Here is an 8485-nt window from a genome sequence, read left to right as displayed (position 1 = left end):
ACCCATCTGGCTTTTCAGCACGCTGGAGCCTTCGGCTTCAGGAGTATGATATGACCATTATTTATAAATCAGAGAAGAAGCACACCGACGCAGACTGTCTCTCGCGCTCACCCGTCGAGCCTGCTGCTACTAATGACGAGTCTATGGACGCCGCAATTTTGGGTGTCATCAACGCGGCCACTGTTTCACAAGAGCAGCACAGTGACCCTGACCTGCTTCCGCTTATCGACGTCTTAGAAGGACGACGTGAAGACGTGCCACGACTTTTTGCGAGAAGAGTGCCATCTTTTTGTTTAAGCAACGACGTCCTATACAAGAAAAACTTTTCTCCCACAGGCAGCCCATACTTGCTCGTCGTCCCTGCATCACTGCGAAAAGAAATTCTGGAAGCCTGCCATGACGAAGTCACCTCCGGTGATCTCGGTTACACTCGAACATTGTCCCGGCTGCAGAACAGTTACTACTGGCCGAACATACCTGCTGCTGTGAAACATCACGTCCAAACATGTGCCGACTGTCAAAGACGCAAGGCACCACCCTGTAGGCCGGCAGGCTTATTACATTCCGTCCAAGTACCAGCAAAGCCATTCGCCCAAATCAGAATGGATTTCCTGGGCTCATTCCCAACTTCTACCACAGGGAACAGATGGATAATTAACGCCACCGATTACTTGTCTTGCTACGCAGAAACTAAAGCCATGCCGAGGGCCACAGCAGCTGAAGCGGCTCATTTCCTCATAAAAAATGTCGTCTTTCGGCACGGTGCTCCAACAGTTCTCATCACGGATGGAGGAACTGCGTTCATGGCAGAACTTCTGGAGTCAGTTCTCAGGCTCAGCGGTACAGCTCACCGGAGAACAACGGCGTAACACCCACAAACGAACGGACTAACAGAGCGGCTTAATAAGGCCCTCGCAGACATGCTCTGCATGCAGGCGACAAGGTACGGCTCTGGATTCCAATACGTCGACGCGGACTTTCAGAGAAGCTATTACGACGATACTTCAGCCCATATCGAGTCACCCGACGATTGAACGATATCAACTACGAAATTATTCCCGATGGCGATTGCAGTTCCAGTCGCCGAAACCGCTCGCCCGAGATCGTGCATGTCATCCGGATGAAACCCTACTTAACCAGCTAACTCTCGTTTGTCCTGTGGGTGCCGGTGCATATGTGCGTTTTATAAGCAGAGCGCCGTGGCTGCGCATCGGGACGATGCCATTTTTGGAGGGAGGCGAATGTCACGTGCGTACCGTGAAAAAGACAAGGGCGACAGTGCATGCGCGCATCTGCACGCTTTTATGCAGAACGCAACAACGAGAAGGACGAGGAACTCTCTGGTGCGCGCGGTCAATAAAAAGACCGACCCGAAATAATCGTTTTGGGGGTTCGACGCGCCAAAACAATGATAATATTTGGAGAGACGCTGCAGTGGATTACCTGTGACTGTCCTCGAGGCTAATTGTGACTGTCTGGTTATTTTGACCTGCCGGTCTTGTTAATATGTGCTGTAATTTACTAAGTTTGTTGTGACTGTCTATTAGCACTTGCTTATGGTTTGTTAACTTGTACTTCTTCGTTTCGACAGTATCAGAATGACGTTTACATATCTCGGTTGCGTAATTTAAAACAAATGTATTTTCTTGATCTATGGATACCTTCTGCGTCATTTTTCCGTGTAAAGATTATACGTGGAGACGATTCCTCCGATGAATCATCAGAATCGAATTCCCACACTATATTGGAATAGATAGTCAAAAGCCGGGTAGCAAAGAGGTAGTAACGGGGCAAGAAATGTAGTAACGGCTGCAGTTACTACCTTTGTCATTTCAGTTACTAACTGTTTACTAACGTAGGTAGTAAAGAGGTCGTAAAAAGTTAGTAACGGGTGTCGGTAGTAACTGTTTACTAACGTAGGTAGTAAACAGGTAGCGAAAAGGTAGTAACGGTCGAAGAAAGGTAGTAACCGCTGCAGCTACTACCTATTTGCTTGCAGTTGCTACCGTTTTACAAACCTTTTTAAGAGTGTACGTTGTCATATGGTGGTTTTGGGACGTTAAGCCCCTCATATCAATCATAAAGGGGCCCTGGAGCAGGAATCGCTTCTCACGCTTGGCTAAAAGCTAACTGCCAAGGCAATCAGTGCAACCCCTATGGAAAGGCAAATTGTAAAGTTGGTGTTAAATGCCATTAATCTGTTCGTATCAAACGCACTTGAGATGCGTGGTGATGCCCTTGAAACAACATGTGCTAGTTCAACAGCCCTCTTCTTAAACAACATTTCGACGTGCTTGAACATTGTCAACGTGAAGACCCCTTCGAAGGTTCGCCGGCTGAACGACATCCTTCAAAATCTGGTAAATTTCACGGAAGATGAACAGCTGGTTTTTCTTCAAGACATGATATACTGGCTGGATGCTTGGAGAATATAAGCAGTAGCTGCTCGACAAGGGAAACTCATTGTTCGTTGAGACTCGCTTGCTACTATTTTATTGAGCTGTGGCGGTACTGTTTGGAACAACTGAAGTTCAAGTATGTGGTAAAGAAATTTCAAACTGACCTTCTTAAAGATCGCCTTGGTCGCTACCATCAGCTTACTAGAGCAAATACCATGTTTCAGTGCGGTAGCTTCTGGAATCACAAGAAAAAATTTTCTGCGAAAGCTGCTGATGCTTCCACAGCCAGACAGACAGAGTGAAAACGACGAACAAGTATCGCAACACAACTTCTCTCTTCACATCTCAAATGAAGAAATTTCCAGTCCAGCGAACGACGTGGAGGTCCTTGCTTATATCGCTGGATATTGTGCTTATTCAATTCTGAAGAAGCTGTCACGCGCAGTTTTGCGGCAGTTCTCGAGAACAGGAACGTGGACATGGAAGCCGATGCAATGACTGACAACTTGCGAAGAGGAAATTTGAAGTTTCCACAGCCATGTACTCTGCACGTGCTGCTGGTGACAATGCTCATTGTCGAAAAGCACACTAAAGGATAAAACTGAAAGGCAATCCTCGCGTCGGACAAACAACGCCGTATTGTCAGCACCATTACAACCTCGCTGCTTGGAGATGTTAGAGAAATGCGAAAATAGCCATACCCCTGAGACTATCGTACAGCTTCGAGTGCGTGTTGAAACAAATGTCGTTTTAAACAACTTTGGTAGACTTCAAAATCACACCATCCAAGGCATCTGAAAAAAAAAAAAGACTGCTGACAGAAAAGTGAAAACCTTGAAAAATAACTGAAATAGGATGGTAGGAGCCTTTCGTCATATTCATTTCTACAACTGCTATTCTTACTCTTTTACAATTTTATTCATGTAAAGTGTCAATGCTGGCATAAGTATTTTAAAACTTTGCTTCAAAATACGGAAAACTGCAATATCAATATCATACATAGGTAGGCTTGTTCAGCCCTAAAAATGCAGGCCACCTAAAAAAAAAAACAAAAAAAGGCAGCGGCTTTTAATAATGACCCGTCGCAGCAGATACAATGAGAACGAGAGGCGACGATGGCCGGGGTGCAGGTGGACAACTAGTGTGACGTCACGCTCTCCAAGCAGAGGCTTTGTCAATAGTCTAGGTGGTGTTAGCCTGAGCCTTACATTCAGCCCCTCATCGATTGTATCTGGACCACCAAATGCTTCACCGAGCGAACCCCGTTCCATTGTAGCCACCAGCGAGCATCTGTCAAAGCATTACTGAGGCCGAAACGTTTTGGAGAGGCAGAACTTACGCTCTTCCCTGCTCCACTGAACCACCGCGTCAGGAATATATGATGCAGCTTTGACTTTGAGCCCACAATTCGGAACATTTACATTTTGAGCCTTCATGTCGGAGAAAAAAAGGCAATTTTCAGCTGACTTTTAACGTTTATTGTGAGCTCCAGGACGCGTGCTGCGCTATAATATTTGGCTCGCGTGTTGTTGGGAGCCTCTACTACCGATCGGCAGCGTTTTTTGAGCATGCTCAAAATGTGTTGCAGGACCCCTTTAAATTTGTCGGTGACTTTCAACAACTAACGTGAAACTTTTGGCTTTTACGACATTTATTACACCTTTTCTTTCTTGAATATGCAAATGTCGTACGGTTTCCGCACAGTGAAATTCATACAAGTAAACTCGAAGACATTCAGGCAAAAGCAATTAGATTTGTTCATAAGAAATACCGAAGCGGTGCCTCACCTACTTTTTCATTAGCACGGTCAGGGCTTTCAACATTAGCTATTAGAGCAAAAGAAGCTTGTCTGAAATTTCTCCACCTGATAATGCACACAAGTAAAACAAGACGCTTCGAACTGCATTACCTTTCATCAATGACGCATTACCCACCATAATTATTTATACAAGCTAAAGAAGTTTTTTGCAATAATGACACCCTTCTGTTATCATCTTTTTCGCGTGTTATTCGTGAATGGAATAGCTTAAATCCATACATATCTGGCGCCACATTACAGTCAGTTTTTGCTAAGGTATTGCAAGATGTCATAAGCAATTAGTAAAGAGCCTTTGCGTAACAATGCTTTTCAACTTCCATTGTGTGATTCAACTTCTCTGTACTGACGTTTGTTGAATTTCCACCTTCTTGCAACAAACCAAATTATAATTTTCTCTTTGTCATTTAGTTGCATATTTCAGTTCATCGCACATTTGTGTTGCATTTTTTATTCAAGTATCAGTGTTCTTGACTTCAGTTTCAGTGTATTTAATTTTGTTGCATTTGTTCGTTGTATCTTTAAAAGAAAAAGTGCCGTATTTATTTCTCATTGTAATAAAATTTGGATTTCGGTAAACAATACGCCCACCTGCTACGGTCTCGACATGAGACTGGCAGTATTGTCAATCAATAAGAAAACGTCAGTAATACCAAATTCGGTGTACATCAAGCTAGCGAAGTGGCCGTGAGAGTAAGTAGATCATGTTCATAACATGTCACATTTTTCTTATTGTCCCTTGTCATTTATGTATGTCATGAATTCACGTCACTAAATACCAAGTTTAATGTATACCCAAGTTGGCGAAATGGCTGCGAGAGCACTATGAGTGCGGCCTGTAAATAATGTTCATGACATGTCATAATTTCTATATTTCCATTTGTCATTTATGTTAGTGATACCACTACTACAAGCCATATTGTATTTGGTGTATATAAAGCTAGCAAAGCGGCCGCGAGCGTGCCATAAGCGTGGCGTGCAAGTGATGTTGCACAGCATATGCCATGATTTCCACATTAGCACTTGTCGTTTATGTTCGTCAGTGCAGTCACGTCGCGCAAACCAAATTCGATGTATTTCACAACAGAATCGAAAGTTGGGCTAGTTGGATATGCATGGTATAACTGTCAGTGCAAGCACACGAATAAACAGAAAGGGAGAGAGGACAAGCGCTTTCTCACAACTAAACTGTTTATTAGAAAGGGAAGAATATATAAACAAGCAATCAAAAAAACAACGCATGCGTGTGCAGGCAAAAAGTACACCCGCGGCACCTCGAGAACACATGGTAAAAGAAGAAAGATTATCTTGGAACACAATCTAGAAAAGCAACCTCTTTATCGTGCAGCAATACCGAAGGCTGGCTGACACATTGTTCTCCTTTTTTTCTTATGCGAAAAGCTTGCGTCAACTCACGAGTTAATTGATTGTTGGTTCGAAAAAGAGGATAGCAACCACACTCTCTGCAATGAACCGTGAGATGCAATGCTCCCGAGGATTTCAAAGAAGAATCGTGCTTTCTGAGATTAACATTGGTGCACCTTCCCGACTGACGTATGTACAGCTAAAAAGAGTCATTTAAACAACGCCCATTTCGCAGTCCACGAAGATTTTGCTGTGTTTCATGTGACATTACGGAAACTCGGTGAGCATGCGCGAGCAAATGCACTGCAGGTTGCTTTTGGCTGAGAAAAGCACATCGACTTTATATCTATTACCGAGTTGCTTAAGTTCATGTGATGTCTTATGAAGGTAAGGAATTACTGCTATATTCCTACCTTTTCTACTCTCATTACGAGGCTCCGAGTGTTTCCCATCGAATTTTAGTTTCTTAATCATGTTGTTAGACATGGACGCAACGGCATCATTGGGATACCCTGCTTGTACTAGTTTCCTTACTTGACTGTCAAAGCTCATTTTAATTCTGTGTTTGGGACTTTTTCAGAGCAAAACACAAACTCGCAGTAACGATACTTCTCTTCACTAGCCTATAGTGGCTCGACCCGTAATTGAGTATAGGCTTTACGGATCTAGGACAATAATACCAGCAAGCATGTTAGGTTTCGAAGACCAAGAAAAGAGGAGAACAATGTGTCAGCCAGCCTTCGGTTTTGCTGCACGATAAAGAGTTTGCTTTTCTAGATTGTGTTCCGAGATAATCTTTCTTCTTTTACCCTGTGTTCTCGAGGTGCCACGGGTGTACTTTTTGCCTGCACACGCATGTGCTGTTTTTTGATTGCCTGTTCATATACTCTTCCCTTTCTAATAAATCGTTTAGTTTCGAGAAAGCGCTTGTCCTCTCTCCCTTTCTGTTTCTTCGTGTGCTTGAACTGACAGTTATACTATGTATATTCCGCAATGTAAATAACTTTCAGTGCACCACAAATGTTTAATGTAAATCATGTTGTAGTTTGATTGTACGGGACTTGCACTTAATGATCTTCATATTGCCATGAAGTGTTTCATCATACCAATTTTTGGATTGATCAAGTTATAAAAGCGGCTGCGTGAGCACCATGTAAACCAAACCGTTCATGACAAGTTACTTCAATTATACTTCTTATTGGTCTAGTTGGTGTTGCGTCCCAGATGTCATATTTTGAGCGCAAACAGGAAGAAAAGAAAGAACTGGCTCTGAAGAGAAGCAAGGTTTGGGGCGGGCTAGTTAGTATTCCAGGTTTTTTTTACAGTTGAAGCACGAAAACAAGCCTGCTGTCAAAGTTACGTCGGACTGTCAGGTAGATTTGCGATAACTAGAAGACAACTTGAAAGCAAAAATGGGCTTTGGTGCTTTCCTGGCGACTCATTGCGCAAGATGCAAATGCATGCCAATATTTGACAAAACAGCTGTGTTGGCTATTCACCCTAACGATAGTGTAAGACGCATTTATGTTATGGTCATTGAGGCAGTGGCGATGGGAAATAGGAGCTGCGTCAGCAAGTCATCCACCGCACTAGCAAAAAAGAACTAGAGTACTTTTTTTACAGGCACGTGGGTTTTCTATGTAAAATTTGCTGCTGCTTAGTTTTATTTTTTCTTCATCTTTGGACATGATAGATGTGATTGTGATGTCATGTGACAGCTATATATTCTTGGTACTTTGCGATAAATTTTGTTTAGAAGTTAGCGCTTGTCCTCGTAGTCCTTCTTAGTTCGTTGTATACCCTTTTGCGTGTAAGCTGTAAAAACACGAGAAGACAGTGCACAGGACAAGCGCAAATGTCTTCCTGCTCAGCCGGTTCTTTCTCCTGCTTTGCGCGAAAAATATGACTTCTGGGATACAACACCGACTAGCCTGAGAGGAAGTTTTATTGAAGCATATTTCTAGTACAGTAGGCTCTTTCTTTGACGCGTCTTCTACCAACTTACAGACCGGCCTCCTCTGTCTTGTTGTGCACTTTAGCCGCTTGCCCAGTACACTGTATTCTCTTCTCTGCCAGTTCTTTCTTTTCTTCCGACTTGCGCTAAAAATATGACGTCTTAACGTTATTTGCGATTTTCATAATATGTTCAGTCACTCCTGTTCGTCATACAGTCATCTTATGCCTTACTAATTTTGATATAAATTTCGCTAATGATATGGTCTGCATAGCACAAAGTCGCAGGTGCATACCTAGATACACAGATACGCTCAATCTCACTGCAGTTCACTAAGAAATGCTTCCCATTTAAACATCTGTATTACCAGCAGCTACTGCAGAGTTTACCTTTGAAGTGTGACTTGACATGACTAAGAGGTACTCGTGGTAGGCATATTCCACAGGAAAGAGCTCCGAAAGTCAGTGGTTGCACTAGGACATTCATACGAGCACGTCAACTCCAACGTCTGCAAATATAAATAACGGCCCCTCTCCAATCAACGCTCACTAAACGCAGCGGGTTCTTCCTTCCGATGGAGGCATCAATACGCGAGACGGAAACCGAGCCACATAGACGTGATCGGCACGCCGTCCGCTCTCCCTCCAAGAAGCAGGAGTGCCGCTGTATCACACAAGGGAATTCTCTTTCCCCGGTATTTCCTACCGGCCCCCGATCATTCTTCGTCCACATTTCAGTCGCGAGATACGAACATGGCACGCATTGGTGCAAAATTTCGTAATGCTGGCATGCCGCTTGGTGTCACTGACCACCGAGATCCACCAGCAGATGCCACATGCAACGCATGCGCCTTTCCTCGCATGTTGCTTCGAAAGAACGCTGCGAGGGAGTGCTACATCTCTTCATGGTGGGGCGTAGCGAATGTTTAGCAAAAGCGTATGTCCTTTCTAA

This window comes from Rhipicephalus microplus, unplaced genomic scaffold (genome assembly GCF_043290135.1).
Source record: "Rhipicephalus microplus isolate Deutch F79 unplaced genomic scaffold, USDA_Rmic scaffold_13, whole genome shotgun sequence".
NCBI classification, from domain to species: domain Eukaryota; kingdom Metazoa; phylum Arthropoda; class Arachnida; order Ixodida; family Ixodidae; genus Rhipicephalus; species Rhipicephalus microplus.
Note: the sequence above shows the minus strand (reverse complement) of the source record.